The sequence below is a fragment of the Mirounga angustirostris genome, unplaced genomic scaffold, assembly GCF_029215605.1.
Source record: "Mirounga angustirostris isolate CCGP_5_RB_7025 unplaced genomic scaffold, mMirAng1.0.hap1 SCAF_9, whole genome shotgun sequence".
In the NCBI taxonomy this organism is placed as follows: Eukaryota; Metazoa; Chordata; class Mammalia; order Carnivora; family Phocidae; genus Mirounga; species Mirounga angustirostris.
This window is the reverse complement of record NW_026991717.1, coordinates 46334574-46361095: the sequence shown is the minus strand read 5'-3', so window position 1 is coordinate 46361095 and position 26522 is coordinate 46334574. Positions and strand designations below refer to the sequence as shown.

The window sequence follows — 26522 nt, the reverse complement described above, 5'->3', positions numbered from 1 at the left end:
GTTAGGCATCTGGCTCTTGATCTCAGCTAAGGTCTCCATCTCAGGGTCAGGAGTTCAAGTACCACATTGGGCTCCACTCTGGGCATGGAGCCTACATTAAAAAAAAAGAACAAAAACCCAAAAAGCTAATCATATAATTACTTATGACCCAGCAATTCTACTCTTAAGTATATACCCCACAGAATTGAAAATGGACTCAACTATATGTAAATGAATGTTCATACAGTGTTATCCACAATAGCTAGAAGGTGAAAATGATCTGAGTGTCCATCAAGAGATGAAAGAATAAACAATTTTAGAATTTTGTGACTCTTCTTCAGTTCTGGGGATTTCTAATCATTTCTTTCATGATTTCTTCTCTCTATATTCTTTGTTCTCCCTTCCCGGAACTTCTGTTAGATATTTTACTTCTAGGATTGGTCCTCTATAACTCATCTTTTCTTTCTTGTTTCTTTTCCTTTTTGTCTTACATTCTGGAAGATTTTCTTGCCTTTATCTTTCAACTTTCCTATTGAATTATAGTTTCAGAAACCATCATTTTAATTTCTAAGCATTCTTTCTTGCTTTTTCTTTATGGCATCCCTTTCTTCTTATAAGGATGCAGTATCATTTTTAATTTCTGAAGATAATTAGGGTTTTAAAATATATTCCCCCCTTATTTGTTAAATTATGTCTACTCTCTATAGTCATTTTTTAAAATGTTCATCTTGGTCTCTTTTATGTTACAGGTTTTTCTCAAATATCTGGCATATCTTGGTTGTCAATAAATATTTTTAAATGACATAGTATATCAAAACTAATGTGAAGTCTGTGTGTGTAAAAGGGTGATGCCTACTGCCAGGCAGGTATGGGCAAGTGGGTCCTATAAGTATTTGAATGTGAAGTATTTAGTGCAGTTTGTCATACCAGTTCAATTTGTTTCTTTTCAGAAGTCCCTGTCCTTGTTTTTAATTTCAAAGCCTAGATCCCATATATTCTTTACATAGTGAAGAGAGGCGTGGAAAGTTTTGACCATGCCACATGTAGACTTACAATTAATCTCTTTCTCCCTCTTTTTAAAGATTATATTTTTAAGTAATCTGTACATCCAACATGAGGCTTGAACTCACAACCCCTAGATCAAGAGTCTCATGTTCTACCAACTGAGCCGGCCAGGTGCCCCTAGTTGAATAAGTTTTTGGTTTTTTTTTTAAGATTTTATTTATTTATTTGACAGAAAGAGACACAGTGAGAGAGGTAACACAAGCAGGGGGAGTGGGAGAGGGAGAAGCAGGCCTCCCGCAGAACAGGGAGCCTGATGCGGGGCTCGATCCCAGGACCCTGGGATCATGACCCAAGCCGAAGGCAGACACTTAACGACTGAGCCACCCAGGTGCCCCTGAATGTTTTTAAAGAAAATTTTCTGTTTGAAGATCATTTTAAATGTACATCTTTGAGAAAAAAAATGTTAGAACTTTAGGTGGTCTGAAAAATGAACTTAATGTTGAGATGTTTAAGAAATTTCTATTCAGCAGGTGGCACTATTTCCTAGTTTAACTCTATCCTGAATTAGTGTTTGAAGTGTTTAGAGTAGACTGATTTTATTTATCGTTATAATCCAAATAAATAAGGTTTCAGAGTTTGGTCATCATCAACTTTGACCAATTTATATTTTCAGAACTTATTTGAGCAAATTTCAAAATAAGATACTAAACTAAAATCTCTAAATAATCTTTCCAGTGTTATTAAACAGTAGTGTAATAATGACTTATGTTCTATCAAAATGTAAAAATTATTAAAATCTTACCAGAATCACTGAGTACTAAAGTCATTCAGATTCAAGTTGTTAAATATTTTTAAAATCTCCTTTCATTACATGGGCTGTTTCATTTAATTCCCTTCTTTTTTCTTCTATATACTTACTTCTGAATAGTCCCCCATTGTATCAGTATTTCAAATGTACTGTATATTCTATAAACTAATCAAAACACAGTTTCTGTTTGCAATCCCATAACCCAAAATTATAGTCAAGATATTCGTTAGGCAATTAAACAAATACTAACATGGTTTAAGGAAACATTTAATGTTTGGGGAAAACTTTACATGATCTACAAGTAGCAAGCAAGTACATAGAAACATATTTACTTCCTGTTCTGAATTTGCAAATAATTTGCCAGTATGTAAATCACACTTGAAACTGTAATATTCACAAGGTTTGTATAAATCTTACTAGGTCTGAAGCAAACTGTAAAATGTTAGAGCTCTGACGTTGGATATTATGTAACCTAACTTTTTAATCATCAGAAACTTGTGAATTTTTTTATTGCTAACAGAAGTGAGTCCTTCAGAAATTATGGATTTTAAAAATGGCATGCAAAAGCATTCCAAAAAGAGTTAAATGTAAAATTTCAGCGGTAAACCTATGACCAACCTTGACTAAGAGTATAAAAATACTGGTAATTAACAGAGTAAACTATTTCTGAGAACAGTTGTTGATCAATCCAGACAACTCAGTTGTGACACTAGGGTTATGTGACCATGGTGGGTAGTGGCTTTCTCTTCCATTTTCCTACAGTTTTATTTGAAAATATACTTCATAGAACCAGATGGCCTCAAACGTCTGGCCAGAATTTGGCCAGATAACCAGAAATATTTCAGGATACTTGAAGTTTAAAATGCTTGTCTACAAAATTCCAGGCATTCTCTGTCTCCTTGTTAGTCCATAATTTGTTACCCCACTGTTTTAGAAACTGAGCCACGTGGATAGTATGAGTGCTTGATAATTCAAATGTATCTTGAAGGTTGCATTCCAAAAGCAGTCAGAGAAACTTTAAAAATTAAAAATAGTCATCAAAATTATACTCTTTTGATGTTATCCTTTCACCAAATAACTCCTCAATTTTTCAGTCTATAATTCAAAATAGTTTCGATAGATTAAAAAATGACTTCAAAGTAGTTTATTAGTAGGAAAGAAGTGCTGTCTCTAATGATTCTTTTGTTTCTCTGTTTTTCTGCCTCTGAATGGATAATAAAGATTATAATCTTCAAACTAAACACAGTTTGTTTGTAATTTTATCAGCTAAAATAAAATTTTATATATAATGTTTTAATGAGATTCTATACTGCCTCAACTAAATCAGCGGTGCTGTAGAATCTATAAAATTTTTTCAGTTTCAAGTTTCAGTGATATCTTCATATATTAATTGGAGAGTAAAAGTTGTGGATCACTAAATGTTCTGACTAGTGCATCTCTTAGATCCTTTTAATTCTTCCCAGACCTTTTCATCTGAGGAAGTAGTTCAGTAAATATTTTCAACAAGTTCTCAAGGTCTCCCTATCTCATTACATTAAATCTCCAAACTTTGCTTCATTTTCTTCCAAAGAGCTCACAAAGCTGACCACACAATCAGTTACTCTCACTTGCAAACTTGTATGTAATTGTGAAGTATGCAATGGTTGGTGGGTATACCAGTCTTTCTCTCTGACTTTGGTAATTTGTAGAATTTTTCCTTTTTCCATTTATTGCAGGTGACCCATTAATTCAGCTCAGTATCTTCTTTTCTTCTCTTTTCATTTCTTCTCTTCTCTTCTCTTCTCTTCTCTTCTCTTCTTTTCTCTTCTCTTCTCTTCTCTTTTTTCAGCTCTATTTCCATGTTTAGAGCAAGCTTCTCAAATTTCTGCCTACCAGATAGTTAGGCACTGCCGGCCCATATGTACAGGCTAATTTGGTAAACATTATTTTGCGCAGTTTCAGGCAGGCAGAATTTGGTTTGGACTATATGTTGGGTGGCAGGATCTTTCCACAGGGGAGTAAAATCAATTTTTGGAAGCATTCAAGTGATTTGATTAAGGATTTCTGGTTTATTAGTGGGAAAATTGAGACTAGAACCCCAACCTAATCTTATTCTGTAAATTCAGTATCTATTGAGCGATATTTTTCCACAGAAGGGAGAAGGATGTTATTTATTTATTTATTTTTAGCTTTTTGGAAAAGACAGTTGGTATAAATATAACACTTCTAATAGAAGCATACACAAAGATTGAAGAGAGTACAAAAGAGGGAGTGATTATTAGCTCTATTGTGAGAATGAGGAAGCAAGGTAAGGAAATGCTTCATGGAAGAGGGCTTTGAGGAATAGATAAGAGTTTCCTAAACAGGTAAAGCAGGAGTGAGGGATATGGAGGAGAGGGGGAGGATCTTTTGAGACAGAAGGAATAGTAGTTGCCAAGGCAGGTAGATTCTGGAACAGTATTTTTTTCTGGAGGTCTACAAGTAGTTTGAGAAGTTCTGTCAAGTGTAAGTAGGGGCAGGCAGTAGGGTGGTGGGAACGGGTGGTGCGAAATGACTCTGGAGATTCTGAATTTTAAAGAGCTCTATTTGCCAAGCTAAGGACTTGGGAATTCATTGTGAAGATGATGGAAGATCCTTGAAGGATTTTAAGCAACTTAGTGTCTCAATCAGTTTCTTTTCTTTTTATTAAAGATTTTATTTATTTGATAGAAAGAGAGAGAGGGAGGCAGGCAGAAGGAGAGGGAGAAGCAGACTCCCCACTGAGCAGAGAGCCTGATGTGGGGCTAGATCCCAGGACCCTGGAATCATGACCTGAGCCGAAGTCAGATGCTTAACTGATTGAGCCATCCAGGCACCCCTCAATCAGTTTCTACCGTCCTCTGATAGTGGTTCAATGTTACACCGGAAGTGTGTGATAATGGTAGTTGGAGTAGAAGCATAGAAAGCAGGAAACTATGTAATTCAGGTGTGAGATCTCTCCCACCCCTATAATCTACCAGTGTTCCCATAAATATGACTTCATGGCACCTGTCCTCTCAGTCACACCCCTTTCTGCTCTGGGCTTCCTGCCTTTGATTTGTTGTCTGCCTACTGCCTGCCCTGCCATCATGATAGTGACTATTCTGATTTTTTTTTTTAAAGATTTTATTTATTTGATAGAGAGAGACACAGTGAGAGAGGGAACACAAACAGGGGGAGTGAGAGAGGGAGAAGCAGGCCTCCCGCCAAGCAGGGAGCCCGACGCGGGGCTCGATCCCAGGACTCCGGGATCATGACCCGAGCCGAAGGCAGATGCCCAACAACTGAGCCACCCAGGCGCCCCTATTCTGACTTTTTTTTAAATCTCTCTCTCCTAATTACTCTCCACCCAACCATTTCCAAACCTGATATCTTAGTAGGTGGCCTTACCTCATGTTTCACAGAGAAATCGAGGCCGTTCAATGAGCAAGCCCTTGACTTGCCCCCTAAAGCCAACAAATTTTGTTCATTTGTGAAATCCCTTCCTCCCTCTCCTCATTTGTTTCAGTGAAAGAAATATCTCTTCTATCCAAGGTGAATTCTTCTATCTGAGCTTTGAATTACATTTCCTCTGCCTCGATAGAGCATCCCTGTATTTCCATTATCTTTCGTTTCTCTTTTTCTGCTGCTCTCTCCCCTTCAGCACACAGAAAGGATTCAAGTCTTCGCTTTCTTGACTCCATATCCTACTAAATATATGTCTATCTTTCTTTTTCTATTTACTACCATTTTCTTGAAAAAGTACTGGTCCTTGTCTAAGTACATTGTTCAATCCATTCTAAACTAGGACTTCCCAATTGGAATATTATTGGCATTTTGGGCCAGATAATTCTTTGTGGTAGGGGCTGACCTGTGCATTACAGGATGGTTAGCAATGTCTGTGGCCTCTAAACACTAGATATCAGCAACATCTTCCCAGTTATAACAACCAAAAATATCAGGACATTGTCAGATAATCCCTGGGGGTCATAATCAACCCTGTTGAGAACCTCTGTTCTAAAATGTACAAGAGTTGCTGAAACTGCTCTTGTTTACAGATCTCCTTATTGCCAAACTATTGGACATTTCTTATGCTTGATCACCTACTTCATCACTGAAACTTTTTCCTCATTTGGCCTGTTACCTATTTCTTTGGGTTTTTCTCCCTTTGCTCTGGCCTATCCTTATCCTTCTGTGACTTCTCTTCATTCTTCAACTTTTAAAATATCAGCCTTCCTCAGGTATCTGTCTCCTTTCATTTATATTCTGGGTGGCCTCATCAAAATTACTGCTTCAGCTATCACAAGTTAATCCCTGTCTTCACCCCAGACCTCCCCTGAGATCCAAACCCATTTATCCATCACCTTACTGAAATCTCCACTTTGCCTAAATGTTGGACACCTCAAACTCAACTTGCCAATAAAGAAGTAATCATTTCCTTTCAACCTCCTCCTTCATCCCATCCCAACCAAAAGCCCCAAACCCAAAAAGTGTCTTTTTCCTGAATGGTATTTCCACCCAACCACTCACCAGAAATCTGGAAGCCTCTGAGATTCTCCTTCTCCTTTACTCCCTATATCCAGTTAGTTATTTAATCTTCTTATATCTGTCCCTTCCTTCTCATTCTCATTTTCACTACTCTCATCACTTTTTACCTGCCATTCCAACTGGTCTTCATCCCTCTGTTTTTGCTCCTTTCCAATCCACCCCCTACTCTCTTATATAATGCTGTCTCTAATATAGTCAATCTGATTGTTACTTCTCTGGTTGATTTCCCTTTGTGGCTTCCCATAGTTTTAAGTATAAAAGAGCTCAGACTCCTCATCCTAGCAAAAACAACCATACTCAATCAATTTCTATCTACTTTTCTTCCCTCATCTCTTAATAGTTTTTCTGCATGGTACATTCAGTAGTAGATCCTACTAGAGAATTTGCTTCATGCTGTTTCTGTACCTTAGCATGTATTGATCTTTCTGCCTGGAATGTCCTATTTGCTTCATTTAACTGTCTTTATTTATGTTGCAAAATTTGGTTTAAACATCACTTCCTCTTGGTTTGACTATGGTGTTCCATCTTTGTGTTCTCACACAAGGGACACAGGAAGGGACACCATCCTGTCCCTTCCACATTATAGTGTAAATATAGATTTGTTTTCTGGGTCTTGGAAAACGCTGCAAGTAAGGCAGTGATTATTTGTTATGTGCCAATAGTGCAAGGTGTCTACTTGAAACTAAAGATAATAAAGACCTGGACTGGTGCAGAGTATTGAGAGGAATGGGTCCATTTTCAATATTTGAGACATTACAGGACAGAATTGGAAAGACTGGTTGATTAGAGATAGGGAGTGAGGAATCCCTGTCTTCACAAGATGACAGGTAAATACAATATACCTACATTTATTTATTTCAACATGATGTGTTGGAGATGCCTGTGGGACATTAAAGTGGAAATACACATCCAGTAAAATAGCCGTATAGGTCTAGATCAGTCAGCACTGTCCAATAGAAAGATAATGTGAGCTATAAATGTAACTTTAAAGTTTATAGTAGTTATATTTTTAAAAAGTAAAAAAACCCAGGTAAATTAACCTTAGTAGTATATTTTATTTAACCCCAGCATTTCTCAACTGTACTATTAACATTTTTGGCCAGGGAATTCTTTGTTGTGGAGGGCTGTCCTGTGTATTGTAGGATGTTTAACAGCATCCTTGGCCTCTTGTTAGTAGATGTCAGTAGCCATCCTTCCCCCAAGGTGTGAACACCAAAAATGTCTCCAGATATTGCTAAATAACCCTAAGTAGGGGCACAAAATTGTGCCTTCTTGAGAACCACTGATTTACCCCAATATATCCAAAATATCATGTAAACATGTAATGAGTATTAAAAATTATTCAAATTTTTACAAAATTTATTATATTGTATCTTTGGATTGGATAGATACTTTTCACTTACAGCACTTCTCAATTTGTACTAGCCACACTTCAAGTGCTCAATAGCTACATGTGGCTTGTGTCTACATTTTTTTTAATTTATTTTTTTCATAATTGAAGTATTTTTATTTTATGTACAATGAGTTGGCATTAAAGTAGGTATCTTGGGTATCTGCAGTTAAGGTAGGTTATCTTGGATGACCAATTCAAGGAAGTTCACTTAATCCAACTTAAGGAAACCTATATCCTTCGCGTACTGACGGAAACACGGCTGCACATATTGAGGCCGTATTTCCGGATCAGACCATGCCAGTTTGAGCAGACGCGGCAAGAACGAGAACCCTGGCCAAATTTCCTCGGTTGGCTCCAGTACAGCTGCTGGTGACCCATCTTGCTCTCTCGGACGCAACGAGGCAAAAGCTACATTTTTTTTTTTTTAAGATTTTATTTATTTAACAGAGAGAAACACAGTGAGAGAGGGAACACAAATAGGGGGAGAAGGAGAGGGAGAAGCAGGCTTCCCGCCTAGCAGGAAGCCCGATGTGGGACTCGATCCTGGGACCCTGGGACCCTGGGACCCTGGGACCATGACCTGAGCCAAAGGCAGTTGCCCAATGACTGAGCCACCCAGGCACCCCGTGTCTACCTTTTTGAAGAGCACAGGTCAATAGCTTGAGGAAAAAGGTAAGGTCTGGAAATACAGTTCTGGAAATACACAACATTGAGTCGTTAACAATTGAAACCATGGCAGTAGATAAGACACTCCAGGCAGAATTTTATATTTAGAGCCAGAAAATAGGAGGATTGAGAAAAATTTCTACAGCAATGCTCTTCCGGTTTTCCCACACAATCTGCAATCCTTTGTTATTATTATTTTAAAATATTTTCTTCACAGAACAATATGGAGAACATGAGTGAACGAAAGAAAGCATATTGAGAAAGATTGATGACAAAGGAAGGGAATTAATGTTTATTGAACATTTAATTGGTAAATAATGTTCAAAGCATTTTATAAACTGTCTAATCTCACAAGAACCCTTTGAGGTAAATAATGTTATTTCAATTTATAGAGAAGGAAAAAAAATTTTTTTTTTTGGTTTAAGATACACTTTTATTTTTTAAATGGAGGTGTAATTGACATTTTTTTGAAATATTTATAAAGGTTTAATAAATCAGACTGCTGTTAATTGGCATCATCGGGATTTGAAAGGAAGTCTGTCTTACTGATTCCAAAGTCTACATTCTCCTTGCCTACATCCTCCTAATGCACATAATGAAGCATTTGTTATCTACTGATTTTCATAAAATAATTAAGAAGGCGTATGTAATTGTCCAGTCATTTCCCAGGATATCTATTACCACTTTTGATGTGATTCTGGAAGCAAATTCACTTTAAGAGAGGGGTGCTATGATCTTTATGTCATTAGCGAGTATGATTGGGTATCATTTTTCTTGTGAAAGACAGTAAACCGTGATGTTTTTGTTTAATTGTACCGTAAGTATAATCAATGATTCTGTGGTTAGCTGTACTTTTTAAGTTACGAAAAAATTAGCCAAGAAATAGTATTTTGCTTAAATGTAGAACACAATCACGAAGGAAAACAAAATAATGAGCTTTATGAAATCATTCGGCTTCGCTAATAGACTTGATAAAGCAAGTACAAAGGGGGAGGGCTGGCGAAGAGGGGGCGGGACATTGAGAAACAAGAATCTGAGCAGGCGCAGAAACAGATATTAATGGAGGCGTGAATGCTACTGCGCTCTCACTTTCCGAACTGTCGTAAAGACCTTGAGTGTCGTGCTCGCTCGGTAGAAGAGGGATTGGTTAGGCGGCGGCAGCAGCAGCGGCGGCAGGAGAACAGCAGCAGTGGCGGCGACGGTGGGAGGTGTTGGGTCTCCGCAGCACAGAAACGCTCGTAGCTTCGGGGAAAGAGTTCTTGTGGGGTCAAATCAGGCATTCTGAACCCAAGCCAGGTGAACTGGGCCGAACCAGGCGCTGCCGCTCGTACGGTTTAGTGGCGGTGACAGACGCAGCTCTTGAGTATAGGGGCCTATTAGGCCAAGATCTGAGGCGCAGATCACTGGCTCTCGACGCATCCTCTTCCCCTCTCCCATCTCCTGTCTTCCGTCCTGGGCCAGTGATTCCCGGACCCGGGGAAGAGGGAAGCTAATGATTAAGGTGAGGGGACTAGGGGGGAGGGGATCGATTGGAAGCCGCGCGTGCGCGCAACGGGGGAGGGGCCGGCCTGGAGGGGAGAAAGAGGAAGGGCTGCGGCCGCGGAAGGCTGGGGTCGGCGACCGGCCGGTTATTGCCGGCTCCATAGTGACTTAGGGTCTGGGTCTCCGCAGTGGAATTAATTGTGTTTGAGCAAAGCATTCGTCTACAGACACACCCACACCCCACAGTAAGGGAGTGTGGGTGAGGGGATTTCTTTCCCTCTTTGGACTCTCCCTGGAGTCTAGGAAGGGGGCTGAGGACTGAGGCGTGGGAGTGCGATTTGACAATGGAGTGATGAAGGTAACCCGCACCCGGGGTGTTGGAGGGCGCTAAGTCAGCCCTGACGGTTAGGGAGTTGCCTTCTGTGATCAAGGAAACGTCCGCGGAACAGCAGAAATACAGACGCGTCAGATTTTTGTGTAGAGTTGGTTTGTTGGTCATTAAAAAAGAAGCTCGATATTTTAATTTTGTCCTTAGATAATTTGTCAGAGTCAGTGGCAAGGCTGTAGTGGAAATGTCCTGTACTGTAGAAATAGAGGTTTGTCGCGATAGTTTTTAAATAGGTTATAAGAGATCTTTACAGATACTTCTTAACGCAAATCTAAATTTTAGTGCTTAAAAAATACCAGGAAGTATAGGGTATTCATTTAATTTGTTCATGTTTGTAGTGTGAGGCGACTCCATTGTATTGTGTGCTTTCCTGTTTCTTGATTTATGTGGAGTATGAATTTAGAACTCTCTGGAGTGGTAAGATGCCAGCTGACATAGACTTCATTTTATAGTTCTTTTAGCTTTTGAACCTGCCTTAATCCAAACTTTATTTCACCGGATATTTTTATGTTTAATTTTCTTGTTTTAGGGACCCCTTCAACCAAAAAGAACAGCCTGGGGAAAAGATAAGCTACGGTTCCATTTCCTTTCCCATTTGTGTGTGTGTGTGTGTGTTTCATTGCTTTCAAATGTTAGGATGTGATTTCGATATTACACAGAAGTTCTGTAACACTAGTTTTATTATGGTGAAGATCTACATTTTGATAGTTTGTTACTACTGTATGTTTTTTAGTAAAAATTTTCATGTCAATATAAACTATGTTGCTTTTCATACTAAACAGTAGTCTTTGGTTGCCTTTGTGAGACAAAACAGGATGAGAAAGAAGCCCTCTTACTCTGAAAAGAATTTTTAATTTTTTTTTTTTTTTACGCCTTGAATTATTTTACTTTTGTCCACCTCTTGTCATTTAACCTTGGACAAATGACATCTTTCTCCTGCTCATTTGTTTGCCATCTAAGATTCAGAGTAGTATTCTAAAAACTGGTGAGGGTTTTTGTGAATTGGTCTGAACAATATTGTAGGAAAAACTGGGAAGAATAGAGGCTCTCCTTGTTTACAGGGGTGCTGCATCTTATATGTGTGGCTCTTTCTGTTACTTTTTTCCTTTTGGTGTCTGTTGGTCACTAGCATGTTCTTTCACTGGAGTTGGTTTTTGAAGAAAGATGTCATGAAAATTATTTTGGTGAAAAGTATATTACGGTGGAGGTTACACCTTGACAAATTTCATTTCAGTACTTTATTTCTACAGATAATTGAGAAATAGCTATACTGATGTTTAAAATAAGAGAATAAAAATTTACATGTTTAGAGCAAAGGAATGGTCAGCAGATATTCCTAAATAGTTGTTTTCATTATAAAATTTAAAGTAGGATTAAAAATTGATTGAATCAAACTAATTAGATTTTTAAGACATTATTTTGCCAAAATAATAACAATTTCCCCCTCTGAGCTAGGACTTCAATAGGAAGAAAAGAAGTGACAGTATGAAAAATGATAGTGATTAAAGTATGTTAATAGCTTGACATTAACATTCTATGGGTGACATCCTATGGAAGAGTCTCTAGTTTGGAGTTCTGAATTTTAGATCTAGCTTTACTTTCTTTTCATTAGATTTGTGACTTTATTGATAACCATTCTTAGCTTCAGATCTCTCTCAATTGTTAAATGAGAAATGTAGGATGGTTTTCTAGTTTTCTCTAGATCCCAAATTCAGTGGCTTGTATTTTTGGTTAGGAGCTTTTGGTACTTATTGGTGTGTTCATCATGATCCAATTCCCAGAAAGAAGTGCTATACTGAGTATAAATTCCTTCCTGTTTATATTAGGGGAGGGGGAACTATGATAAAGCCATGTTTGTTGTTCTAGATAATGCTTCTGTCCCATTATAGATATTATATAGGATTTAATAGCTCTCATGCTAAAAGAAGAAACTTGGTTTTATTTCTGGTAATGCTTTTTAAATCATCCTGAATAATTTTTCTTCCAGAAACCTGTAATCGTTGGTCAGTTAAAGTCCAGAATTGCATTTAAACGCGTTACACCTGTGTTCTTTCTTTCCTGCATCCCACTGATTCTTGGTAACAACTGTCCCAGGTTTCTACAGGTATTCAGTTCATACCATTACATGTGGAGTGGGCTACAGATGTTTAAAAACATACTAAGTTGAGCTTACATTTTAAGTGGAAGTACTGCATTATTATTTAGTTACTTGGTATGTATTTATTGAATGTCTCATGTTCTCAGCATTGTTCTTGGTCTTCAGTGAGGAAGGCACTCTGCCTTCAGGGAGTGGACATTCTTCTGGGGAAAACATAATAAATAGTAGTTTGAGGTAGTGCTAAGTGCCATGAAGAAAATAGGACCATGTTATGATGAATGAAGTCAAGCTCTACTGTGGATTAAATGGTTAGGGAGGGCCTAACTTCTTTTTAGAGGTGATAATTTGATTTGTGATCAGTGACTAGAAAGAATCAGCCATACTGGTAATCTGGAGGAATCTTGCAAACAAAGGGAACAGCAAATGCATTCGGTTGTGTTTGATTCTGGAGAATTTACAAGTGTAAACTGGTTTGTATGTTAGGCTTTTTCATAATTGCTGATAGACAATGTAAAAAGAAAGGTTAAAAATATTTTATATATAGCAACCAAATACAATGTGTTGACCTTGTTTAAATCCTCACTCAAATCAATTGTAGAAAGTCATTTTTGAAACACTTTGGGGGAAATCTGAATGTGAATGGATAGTAGATGATATCAAGGAATTATTGTTAACTTTGTCAGGGATGATAATGATACTATGTTTATATAAGCATCCATTGATGATTCTTGCCTGTATTGATCGTTGATGATTGCAGAATGCTTATTTTCAAACTCTTCCATCTCCGCTTATCTTATAAGTAGGCCTTCTTTTGTATGGAAGAAGCATTCTTTTATCTATTATCAATATGGACTTATGTACTTCCTTTTTTATTCAATGGATTATAATCCGTTTCCGCCTTTATTAATTTTAATGCTCAAATTGTCCCACATTTGTCCGGTGGGAGCCTTTCCACCATGGCTCCTGTGTCTTTTTGACATACATAATTTTTTATGACTATTTCCTTTCTGGCACAGCAAGATGTTCCCACTCATCTTATATCTTTCCTATTTCAGTCTTGGAATCAGCTATTCTCTAAGGAGGCCTGGTTCCTTTTGGTGGGGAGTCCAATTTGCTTTTGAGTTATCTGTTTATATATAGAAATAATCTCTTATTTCCTGGATCAGGACATCTGAGAAACTTAAATTAGATTTTGATAGTGGGTTTGTATTTCTGTGGAGATTTTATTTGTGAAGTAACTACATAAAATGTAGCAATTTGTTATATTAACCATAAAACAACTATTTTATTCTATTTTTTCCAAATAAGTTCTGATTTGATCTTAATTATGATCAAATGAAATAGAAAAAAATAAAATGTTATTTTACTTTGTGTTACATTGTGTATGTAGAAGGTTTAACCACTTAACTGTTAAAAATGATGTAAGGTTTACATACTTAAATTTTTTTTTTTTAAAGATTTTATTTATTTATTCATGAGAGATAGAGAGAGAGAGGCAGAGGCAGAGGGAGAAGCAGGCTCCCCTCGGAGCAGGGAGCCCGATGTGGGACTCGATCCCAAGACCCTGGGATCATGACCTGAGCTGAAGGCAGACGCTTAACCGACTGAGCCACCCAGGCGTCCCCATACTTAATTGTTTTTAACCGAGTCATCAGACTTTTTGGTCTGGAGGAAATTGTTGCTTTTTAAAAAAACTAACTTTTTAAATGAAATTTTTTTTAAAGATTTTATTTATTTATTTGAGAGAGAGAGACTGAGAGAGAGAGCATGAGAGGGGGGAGGGTCGGGAGGGTCAGAGGGAGAAGCAGACTCCCCGCCGAGCAGGGAGCCCGATGCGGGACTTGATCCTGGGACTCCAGGATCACGACCTGAGCCGAAGGCAGTCGCTTAACCGACTGAGCCACCCAGGCGCCCTAAATGAAATTTTTTATTATGACATAGAATAATATTTCATATATGAGTAGAAACTCAAAAGCACATTATTCCAGAAAGTTACTTTTACAACTTAGTATGTTTCACAGCCATTCTCTCACCCAGTGCAGCATGGGTATTTGCTTTATTTATGTATCTTTTAAACCTCACTTGTAAGTATTTTTCCATACAATATTTTTGGTTTTGTTTTTTTTTTTAAACAAGCTCTGGCAGGTTTTGTGTGATTTGCTTTTTACCAGTCTATTCTGGCATGCTTCTAATGATTTCAGTCACCCTGGATCAATGATAGCCAGTGTGCATTCTCTGTAGTATTTTCCTCATGCTGTACCCAGTTCAGTATTATTGACACTGTAGTGATGCACACCAGTTTTGGCCAACATGGCATAGTATTCTATTTTAGATTCCCTCAGGGCTGGGCAGTTGGCGAGAATAACCAGTTTTGTTTTGCTATATCTGATCATTTTCAGAGTCTGCTTGTACTCCAGCATGTACTTTACACTTTTCGTAATGAGTTGGAGTCTAGAGTTGATCGACTCCAGAGATTTGAGTCTTCCTTGATGCCACCATCTTCCTGCCTTAGGTGCAGGATGGCCCCAACCAAGAGCAGCCACCAAGGTCCCAGACAATATTTTGAATGGCATTTAACCAGTTAATTTTTGAAACAATTAATATGTACGTGGTTTTTAAAATCAGTTCCACAAAGGCTTATAATGAAAACAACAGTCTATGCTGTTCCTCCTAATCCCCTATTTCCAGTTCCTAAGTGGAAACACTTTCAGCTCTTAAATTTTTTTTTTCCTGGTATTTACTTTCATATTTCTAAATAGTATGCTTATGTGTCTGCTTAGCTACTTTTGATGTCAGGTTTTTTTTAATATTTAAATTTTAAAGATAAAAGCAATACAAATGGAACCAAATTCACAAGGTATGAAGAGTGTACAGGGAAAAAATAAGTTTTCTTGCCATCCCTGTCTTCCTATTGCCCAGTTCTTTTCCCTGGAGACATATCTTCTCTTAGTATTTTACATGTATCCAGAGCAGCAGTTCTCAGAGTGTGGTCTCTGGACTCTTGAGGGGGTCTTCAGAAGGTCAGCTGGGTTGAAACTGTTTGATAGTAATACTAAGTTCTTCACTACTTAACTATGTTGATATTTGCATTGATAGCAAACACAGTGATGGGCAAAATTGCTGGCCCTGCAATCCATCAAGTGGATTGCAGTGGCTAAAACTGTACTAACAGTCATCATATTTTTCATTACTACATATTTACAAAACCAGTTTCATTTAAGAATGTCCTTTACAAAGCAGTAAAATCTGTTAATTTTACTAATCTTGATCTTGAGTACATGTCTTTTTAATATTCCATGTGATAAAATGAGAAGAATGTTATAAGGCACTTCTGCCCCATCCCAAATTATTCTTGTCTTGAAGAAAAATACTTGTGTGATTGAGTTGCAGGCTGAACTAGCAAACTTAGTTGCCTTTTATTTTTTTAATGGAACCATTTTTTCACTTGAAAGAATGACAAGCTATAGTTATTTGTATGTATTTTCTCAAAAATAAATGAAGTGAGCCTGTCACTTTAGGGAAAACAACTGATAGAAATTATTGCCAAGATAAAATTAAGGCTTTCAAGCAAAAATTAGAATTTTGGAAAACATATCTGCCACTATGAGTTTGGCAGCTTCTCAGGACCTTTTTGATGAAATTGATGGGGATATTAACAAATGTGTTTGTTTTTTTTTTTTTTTTTTTTTTGGCTATTGTATAATTAAACGTGTCAGTGTTTGGAAGATACGCGTAACTTCGTGGACCAACTTTTTTCATATGACCAGTGCATGATATTACAAAATCATGCTGTGTGTGAAAGATCTACTTAAGGGTAAGATAGATCAATAGATTCTTAATGAAATGGTATGAAGTTTCATAGATAAGGTATCAGATTCAACATTGCAAGTAATCTTTACAAAATTACCTTTATTAAGTTTGGGTTAATATCAAAGAATAACACACGCACTATCTGAATAAGTTATTAAAGACACTTCTCTTTTTTAACTACATATTTGTGTGAAGCTGGATTTCTTATTAGCTTCAGTAAGTCCACGTTTCTTCTGTTAAGACAGACATTAAAGAGATTAGCAAAAATGTGTAATAGTGTCATTTTTATTAACTTTTTTGAAAAAATATATTCATAAATGTTACTTAATATTAGCATGTAATGGGTTTACTATTGCTGTTTTTAAAAAATCTTTAAGCATTTATCAGTTTTATTTTCTTGTATTAATATAACCTACATATTTAAAGCTTTTGGGGGTTCTCACTTAGTTTTAAGAGGATAAGGGGCTCACAAATCAAAAAGTTTGAGGATTGCTGTATGGTTATCTTTTGCATTATCTTTTGACCTCTTATGGAAAAGGAGTCCACACTTCTTTTTTCACCCTTTCTCCTGATATAGTTGTGTCACAATTTTAGATTACTTTAATAATTCAGCATATATTTATTGAATACTAACTATGAGTTCTCAGCTTTGGGGCACATGGTAATGATGAAAACAGACTAGGCTCTATTGGGAAATTTTAAATTTTACAAATGGTGATTATGGAAATAACTGAGCTGGAAAGAGAAGATAGGGCGTGGGGTTAGCTCTTTAAATATAAGGTGATTAGGGATGGTCTCCAGGACAAGAAACATTTGAGCACAGACAGAAAGGAAGCAAGTGAGAGATCCTTGTGGCTATCTGGGGGACAAGCATTCTGGGCAGATTAAATAGTAATAGCATACTTGGCCTGCTCAAGGAAAAGCCAAGAAGCTGTTGTGACTGGAGGGGAGTGGATGAGCAGAATGGTGATCTCTAAGGACAGAGGTAGCAAGGTCCTTCAGTTTTAAGAAATATTCTTGTATTAGCTTCATGACTTCTTAGTCATGTTTTTTTTCCTGGTTTCTTTTTGGAGTTGCTGTCAGTCAGATGGTAAGATTCTGTTGCTATATCTTTGTTGCTATTAGATCCTCTGTGTGTGTGTGTGTGAGAGAGAGAGAGAATTGAAAGTTTTTTTTTTATTTAGTGGGAATTGCAAGGAAATTTGAGATAAAGTTATTTGTGTAATTTACCATGCTTAAACAAAATATGAACTTTTGCTTTTCATAAATACCAGGAGCAAGTTACATTATTGATACAAAAATGGGCTCTCTTTCCAACTTTTAGTGGTAAAATCATGTTTGTTTGTTTATTTTAAAATATTCTCTTTTTTTTTTTTTAAGAGAGAGAGAGTGCTCGCAAGTGAGTGCCTCTGCGGGGGAGTGGGGAGGGCAGAAGAAAGGGAGAGAGAATCCTAAGCAGGCTCCATGCCTAGTGTGGAGCCTGACACAGGGCTTGATCTCAGGACCTTGATCATGACTTGAGCTGAAATCAAGAGTTGGGTGCTTAACTGACTGAGCTATGCAGGTGCCCCAAAGTCATGTTTAAATATGTGAAAAAATACACATGTAAATAGGTTTGTAAGTAGGTTTACTTTACAAAGTCTAAGTCTGCTTTGACAACTCTGTTTTTTTAATACAAAGTAGTCATTAGGTGAAGAAAACCATGTCATGTAATATTTGTATTACATCTACAGAATGACTATTATCATGGATTTGATTGTATTTTCTGTGAAATCATATTTCTTTAAAGAACTCTAAGTAGTATGAGATAAAACTGGCCATTTTATGGAATATTATGCAGCTGTAAAAAAGAATGAGAGCCTGCCACTTGCAACAACATGGATGGATGTAGAGGATATTATGCTAATTGAAATAAGTCATGAAAGACAGATACCATATGATCTCACTTATACGTGGAATCTAAAAACGAAAAGAAACATATAAACAAAAAGCAGAATCAGACCTATAAATTGATGGTTGCCGGGTGGGGGGGAGGGACAAAATGGGTGAAGGGGAGTGGGAGATACAGGCTTCCAGTTATGGAATGAATGAGTTACAGGAATAAAAGGTACAGCATAGGGAACGTAGTCCATGATATTGTAATAGCATTGTATGGTGGCAGATGGTAGCTTCACTTGTGGTGAGCATAACATGTAGAGAGATTAAATCACTATGTTGTACACCTGAAACTAATGTTACATTGTGTCAACTATACTTAAAACAATTTTTTTCTTTTTTTTAAAAATTTTATTTATTTTTTAGAGAGCGAGCGAGAGAGAAACAGCATGAGAGGGGAGAGGGTCAGAGGGAGAAGCAGGCTCCCCGCTGAGCCGGGAGCCCGATGTGGGACTTGATCCCAGGACCCTGGGATCATGACCTGAGCCGAAGGCAGACGCTTAACCATCTGAGCCACCCAGGCGCCCCCCCCAAAATTTTTTTAATAATAAAATGAAAAGGGGAGGAATAGGTCAGACACAGACCGCTTTACCTATATACATCTGGGAGAATATAGAGAATTTTGATTGTTTAAAATAAACAGATCGTCTATTTTCATAACCACCTTCCTGTCTGCCATTCCTCTGATGTGCTTTTATCCTTATTCTCCAATTGAGGAAATATTACTTTTAAGGACCAGCTCTTAAACTTCTGTGAAGTTTCTCCTCTAGAATCAATGGCTCTCCCTTCTGTTTTTCCATAGTATTTGGTCCTTCTCTTACCTTGTAGCAGTTATTTCCATTTTAGTAGACCTTTAGCATTCTCCCACTGTGGAGGCTAAATTCCAAAAATCTCCATGGTAAATAGAAGAAATTGTAGTTGAATTACATCATAATCTTTTTTTTTTTTTTAAGATTTATTTATTTATTTGAGAGCGCGAGAATGAGAGAGAGTACATGAGAGGGGGGAGGGTCAGAGGGAGAAGCAGACTCCTCACTGAACAGGGAGCCCGATGCGGGACTCGATCCCGGGACTCCAGGATCATGACCTGAGCTGAAGGCAGTTGCTTAACCAACTGAGCCACCCAGGCGCCCGAATTACATCATAATCTTATATGAAAATAATGTCATGGGAACTGAAGTGGTGAGTGAACATATGAAAGCCCACATAACTATACATTTATTTTAAAAATGAGAGAGACCCAAACCAGCAATTTATATAAGAATTAAGATCCAGATGTTTATCTGTCAGACCTTAGGCAAGTTGCCTAACTTTTATAATTCTTAGTTCCTTGGAGATAATAGTTTTTAGTGAGGATAAAATGGAATAAAAACATGGCACATAGTTCCTTACAGGCATACCTGATCTGGCCCTTGACCATTTCTGATCCCTTTGTGTGCCATCTCCCTTTCCTCTCACTCCCTTTCTGTTGTTTGTTCATGTTAGGCCTCTTCCTGCCACACGGTCTTTCTTTACTGTTTCCTCTGCTAGAAAGGCTCTTCCTCTAGCACTGTGTGGCGTGGCTAACTGGTGGCTTGTTCTTCTCATGGTTCAGGTCTTCAGCTTCTTAGGAGCCTGTTGATGGTTGTCTTTTACTATTTGTTTTAATTCCATAATAGCACAATTTTTTCCCTAAAATTAGGTTGACTGTCTATTTGTGCCTTGTTTCTTCTCATTTGCATGTAATTTTCATGAGAACAAAGACTTTCTATATCCTGTTCATGGCTAATCCCAGTGCCTACAACAGTGCCCACATTATAATAGGCTCTCAATAAATATTTGTTGAATGAAAACAATAACTGCATAAATGGTAGCTAATGTATTATCAGTGATATTGTATCTTTTTTTTTTTTTTTAAGATTTTATGTATTTATTTGACAGAGAGACAGCGAGAGCAGGAACACAAGCAGGGAGAGTGGGAGAGGGAGAAGCAGGCTTCCCGGCAAGCAGGGAGCCGGATGCAGGGCTCAATCCCAGGACCCTGGGATCATGACCCGAGCTGACGGCGGACGTTTAACGACTGAGCCACCCAGGCACCCTGATACTGTATTTTCTAAAATATTAATAAGCGACTGTAAAATTTCTATTACCTGGGTGACATTTCCAGATTCTGATCTGATCCCAGATGCTCGGGATAGAAAAAATTTGAATAACCTAACTTATGTTGACCCTGTTTGCCATCATGGAGGTGATAGATTCTTGGATTTCCCCATTTTATTCCCTGTAAATGAATAGTTTTCCTCACAGATAGCAGTTCTGGATGGCAGTTCTAAGGCCTGGACTTAATTTCAGTCATTTTCCTTTATCTTGAACAGGCTTCAATTGAAAATATTTTATTTTCTCTCCTGTCATTTTATTAATCCTCAGTTGCCTCTTTTTCTGATTATCCCCTTCAGGAAGAACTCACAGTCTATGTATACTGAAACCAAAATTCTAAAGATTGCCCAGAAAGTATATAAGTAAATGTGTGTAGGCTAGCTTTACATGTATGGGAATTCACATTAGGGTTAGGATTACTGTGTTTATCCAAAATATGAAATTCTTTGGGCTAGAGTAGCATCTTAACTATCTTCTTAATTATCACCTTGAGCAGTCACTAGTAGTAAAAAAAACAAAAAGGGTTTGTTGAATAAAGTGGCTGATGTTAGCATAGAGGATAACAAATCCTTGGTTTTTCCAGACCGGTATTCTCAATTGTCTAATAGCTTACTATTTTTGTTTCTTGCCACAAGGATTTTCACTTTGCTGTCAGAATATACAGATCCAAAGAAGACAAAAATGTCATTTAGTCAAAATAACCTTGGAAATCCCTAAAGTTGCCCATAAAATATAAAATATAGACGTACAGTCTCTCAAAGTTCAACATATCCTGTTTTTCCTTTAGTATTGGAATGAATCATGTTTCATTGTTAAACACCAGATGAAGTCGTAGGCTGTGTTTATGGTCCATGTTGTGGGAAAAATAAATAGCTCTAAACATTAGAATCTGACAGCACAGCAAGATGTTCATATCATGAGAGGCACATGGGAAGTGAGACCAACTAGAGAATAGTAAAATTTTATCTTTCTGTGTTCATTCTGGGTATATAATTATTGAGCAGAATTGCAAGCATAATCTACAGGTTTAAATTATTTTTTTCTTGTCTTCACATTGTTGAATTCACATTGTGGGTGTGCTCTCTACCCAGAGGTATTTTCCCTAATCCAGTTTTCAGTAAGCCTTTACCTTCTTCAATCATTGAAAGTGCCAGTATCTGCCTGTTTTTTTCTTGTATGACTCTTATTCTTTAGAACATACTTTTTTTTTTTTAAAGATTTTATTTATTTATTTGACAGAGAGAGATAGCGAGAGCAGGAACACAAGCAGGAGGAGTGGGAGAGCAGGGAGCCTGACACGGGACTCGATCCCAGGACTCTGGGATCATGACCTGAGCCGGAGGCAGACGCATAACGACTGAGCCACCCAGGAGCCCCTAGAACATACTCTTTAATTCTCCAGGTTACACATTTTGACCCCAAATCACATAGGAAGAGCAAAAACAACTTTTATTTAAATAAACTTGTTGGACGGCATCCAAGGAGAAATTGTTTCCTTGGGTAGTTTTGCTCACCGCATTAGATCCTATATTCTCAGGGCAGTTGCTATCTTTCCTAATCTAACAAAATTTTTTGTTTTATTTATATTTATTTTGTTACTCCACCCTTTGCTTTGGGTGCTTTAATAGTTCGGGGTTTTGATCTGATCTTCAAGAGGAATTTGAGGTTCATTCGAATAAGATAGACTAGCTTGAGGTAGGTGTACCTAAAAAATTGAAGGTCAACCCCCTGTCCCCCACCCCCAAAAGGAAAGAAAACAGAGGGGAAGCTTGTGGACTTTTTTTTTTTTTTTTTTTTGGCCAGGATGATTTCTAAAAGCTGGTTGACTCTTTGACTTTAAAAACAATAATAATAATCCAGCATGTGCCTACATTATTTTGTTTAAACACTTAACCCTTTAAGGTAAATATTTCCATTTTTCAGATGAGATTTAGGCATAGAATGGTTAGTAACTTGCTAGAGACTCACAGCAGTAATGGAGTTGAAGGGATTATGTCAGGAGGTTTGAGTCGCCTGAGAAGGGAATTCCAAAATTCAGGAGATGTCCCATTTGAGAGGTTAGTAGGATTGGAGTAAAGAGTTTCTATGGCCCTGAAGTAAGAATTTAACCAGTATTTCTGTATTGCCTTTAAGGAAGAGACAATAAGGTATATTTTTATCTCTGTTGGGCATAGCCTTTGACAGAAGAGAAAGAAGGATAGTGATATTTTATTTGGATGGTGTGATTGGGGGGGACTTAATTTCTCTGTGTATTACTATTTTCAATAGGGAACATACTGTAAAAATCAGTTTAATTGAGCTATAACTTATATACAATATAAGGCACATATTTTTACTGTACAGTTCAGTGAGTTTTGGCAAATGTATATCTCCATGTAACCAACACCCCAATCAGGACATAAAACATTCCATCACCCTAGAAAGTTTTTTCTTGCTCCTTTGTCATCATTCACCCCTCTCTCTTGCCATAGGCAACCACTGATCTGATTTTTGACATTATGGATTAGTTTGTTCTAGAACTTCATATAAACACAATTGTATAGTGTTACTTTTTTGTATTTGGCTTCTTTTGCTCATCACATTTTCCCTCTAGCATTTTTTTTTTTTTTTTAAGATTTTATTTATTTGACAGAGAGACAGCGAGAAAGGGAACACAAGCAGGGGGAGTGGGAGAGGGAGAAGCAGGCTTCCCACTGAGCAGGGAGCCCGATGCGGGGCTCAATCCCAGGACCCTGGGATCATGACCTGAGCCGAAGGCAGACGCTTAACCGACTGAGCCACCCAGGTGCCCCCCCCCAGCATTTTTTGTGAACATTTTCAAACATGAAAATTGAAAGAATTGTACGATGAACAAACATTTCCCCATCACCTACATTCCACAATTAACAATTTGCTGTTTTTGCTTTATCACCTGTCCATCTATTCATTCCTCTAACTGTCCTTCAGTCAAGCTTGCCGCTGTTTGGTTTGTATTGTGTTTTTAAACTAAGTTGCAGGTATCAGTGCATTTTTTCCCAAACAAAATCAGCTTCCGTATCATTAGAGTTGAATATTTGTTTACAGTTCTTTGTTTTTACTTTTTTTTCTTTTCCATGCATGCTCATGCTGGGGGAGGGGGGCGGAAGGAGAGGGAGAGAATCCTAAGCATGCTGGGCATGGAGCCTGACTCGGGGCTCGATCTTACCACCCTGAGATCATGACCCAAGCCAAAATCCAGAATCAGACACTTAACCAACAGAGCCACCCAGGCGCTCCTACAGTCCTTTGTTTTTAAAGTAAAATTTACATATAGTGAGGTGCACAAATCTTAAGTGTACCATTTGTTGTGAAGTTCTGCCAAATGTATGTTTGTGTAACCCAAATCTTTATGAAGAAATAGAACATTAACCAACACTTCAGAAAGTTCGGTTGTGTACCTTGCTCATGTACCTCGTATTCAGTTTCTCCTGTCCTTTGATTCTTTGTAGAACACTAATTTTAAGTTGTTTTCACCTTAGATTATTAGGTTTGCCTGTTCTAGGACTTCCTGTATCTGGAATCATATACTTCATGTCTGATTTTTTCCCTCAGCAGGATGGTTTTTTTTTGTACCCATAATGTTACTTGTATCAGTAGTTCCTTCTTTGTTGTTTTGCTGCTGCTGTTTGGCATCCTATTGTATTTAAAAATTGTAATTTTTTTAATATATCGTAATTTGTTTATTCACTTGTTGGAGATTTGTTTTTCCCAAATTGTTGGTTATTATGAGTAAAGCTATGAACATTCACATACAAATTTTTTGTATACCTGTGTTTTCAAACCTAGATGTGAAATTACTTGGTCATAGGTTAGATGTATATATGACTTAAGCTACCAGAGAGCTCTGTGTAGAGTTCCAGTTGTGCCACATCCTTGTTAACGTATGGTGGTTTTGGTCTAAGAGTTTTAGCCTTTTATTGGGTGTGCAGTTGTATCTCATTGTGGTTTTAATTTGCATTTCCCTGATTACTAGAGATACACAGCATTTTTTCACATAACTCATTGGCCATGTGTATGTGTTTTGAGAAATGTTAAAAATCATTTGTCTATTTTTTTGGGTGGAGTTGTCTTATTAAAATGGAAGAGTTTTGCATATCTGGATTCAATTTATATATGTGTTTATATATACATATAAATTACACATAAATGCAATTTTCTTTGTCTTTAGTTTGCTACCTTGCCTTTTGTTTTCTTCTTTTTTTTAAAGATTTTATTTATTCATTTGAGAGAGAGAGAGAGAGACAGCACAAGCAGGGGAGCGGCAGAGGGAGAGGGAGAAGCAGACTCCCTGCTGAGCTGGGAGACTGACATGAGCCTTGATCCCAGGACTTAGAGGTTATGACTGGAGCTGAAAGCAGACACTTAACCGTCTGAGCCACCCAGGCACCCCATTGCCTTTTTGTTCTCTTAGTGGCATCTGTGAAGAGCAGATTTTCATTTTGGTAAAGTCTAGTTTATCCATTTATAAAAAATGGGTAGTGCTAGGGGCTACCCTCTGGCTTGGCTCAGTTGGTAGAGCATGTGACTGTTGATCTTGGGGTCATAATTTCAAGCCCCACGTTGGGTGTAGAGATTACTTAAATAAATAAATTTTAAAAAATAGGTAGTACTATTTGTGTTCTACGAGCCCTTTGCCCATGGTATGATTACATATAGTTTCTGCTGTGTTTCTTTTAGAAATTTAAGGTTTAGCTTTTAGGTCTAAGTCTCTGATCCATTTTGAGTTAATTTTTTTGTCTGATGAATGGTGTAGAGGTTAAATTTTTCCCACATGGTTCACCAGTTGTTCCACCACCATTTGTTACTATTCCTTTCTTATTATCTTGGCACTCTTATTGAAAATTACTTGATGATATGTTTGAATCTATTTCTGGACTCTCCAGTCTTATCCTTATGCCAGTAGCACCCTGTTTTGTTACAGTTGTGTTTTAATCTGTCATCTTGCTCTGTGTTTTCTATTTGTCCCATCTGTTTTCTGTCCCTTTATTTTCCTACTCATGTTTCCTTTGGGCTTTAGTTTTTTAATTTTTTGGGTTTAAAAATTTTTTTTTGTTTTACATTTTATTTCCACTGTTGGTTTATTAGCTATATTTTATTTTTTATCTTTTATGGTTGCTCTAGGGTTTGCACTATGCATCTTTAACTTTTCACTGTCTGTCTTCAAGGAATAATAGACTATTTCAGGGGTGCCTGGGTGGCTCAGTCAGTTAAGCATCCGACTCTTGATTTCAGCTCAGGTCATGATCTTGGGGTTGTGAGATTGAGCCCTGCATTGGGCTCCATGCTGAGTGTGGAGCCTGCTTGAGATTCTCTCTCTCCCTCTCCCTCTGCCCCTTCCCCACTGCTTGTGTTTTCTCTATATATAAATAAATAAATAATTTTTTAAAAATAGACTATTTCACATATGATAGAAGAAACACCCAACAACCTACATCTCTTTGCTCCACTCCTGTGCTTTGTGTTATTGTCTTACATTTTACTTTTTTTTTTTTTTTAAGATTTTATTTATTTATTTGACAGAGAGAGACTCAGCGAGAGAGGGAACACAAGGAGTGGGGAGTGGGAGAAGCAGGCTTCCTGCTGAGCAGGGAGCCCAATGCGGAGCTTGATCCCAGGACCCTGGAATCATGACCTGAGCCGAAGGCAGACGCTTAATGACTGAGCCACCCAGACGCCCGTCATACATTTTACTTTATATGTTATTAGTTTTGGGAGGATTTCTTTGTTCAAATTTTGAGGTTATAGCTAGAGAATAATTGTGAGGTTATCTCTGTGAGACAAGATGCTAGTAGAACTCGCTTTATTCCATTCTACTTTTATAAAGTGACTGGACAGTGATGATTTCTGAAAAAAGTCTTTAAAATTGATAAATTCAGACCAGAAAATTTTGATATATGAGTCTGAAAAATGATGGTTGTATCATTTACTCTTTTTATGGAACTTGACAAAGAACTTGGAGCATTTGTGACCGAATGTCTCTGAATATTACGCAGTTATTGACTTTAGGCAAATTATTTAGAGAAAAACAACAAAAAAGTGTCTCCCCTATGTCTTTTTTTTTTAAGATTTTATTTATTTGAGAGAGAGAGATTGCTGGCTGAGCATGGAGCCCAATGCAGGGCTTGATCCCAGGACCCTGGGATCATGCTGAGCCAAAGGCAGACGCTTAACCGACTGAGCCACCCAGGCACCCCTCCCCTATGTCTTTATCTGTATATAAGCTAAATCTAGTTGTAGTATTTTATATTTATTAAAGTGTTAGTTTTTAATGTTTTGCTAA

General features: G+C 37.5%; 1 protein-coding gene and 2 pseudogenes across 3 annotated transcripts in view; 1 reads left to right on the top strand and 2 right to left on the bottom strand.

The window, feature by feature from the left end:
• The window catches only part of RNF111 (ring finger protein 111), a 121677-nt gene that overhangs the window by 21976 nt on the left and 73179 nt on the right, over nucleotides 1–26522 (top strand). The window contains exon 1 of one of the 3 annotated variants that reach the window (XM_064570392.1): nucleotides 9461–9876. The exons of 1 other annotated variant lie outside the window; for it this stretch is intronic. The gene's annotated coding sequence lies outside the window, so the exon portion shown is untranslated. Of the gene's footprint in view, nucleotides 1–9460; nucleotides 9877–9970; nucleotides 10216–26522 lie in introns of those variants that run through there. One more of the 3 variants, XM_064570393.1, reaches the window with a different exon arrangement.
• Nucleotides 7847–8111, bottom strand: LOC123861155 (small ribosomal subunit protein uS14-like; annotated as a pseudogene).
• On the bottom strand, nucleotides 14471–14842 carry LOC123862081 (large ribosomal subunit protein eL30-like; annotated as a pseudogene).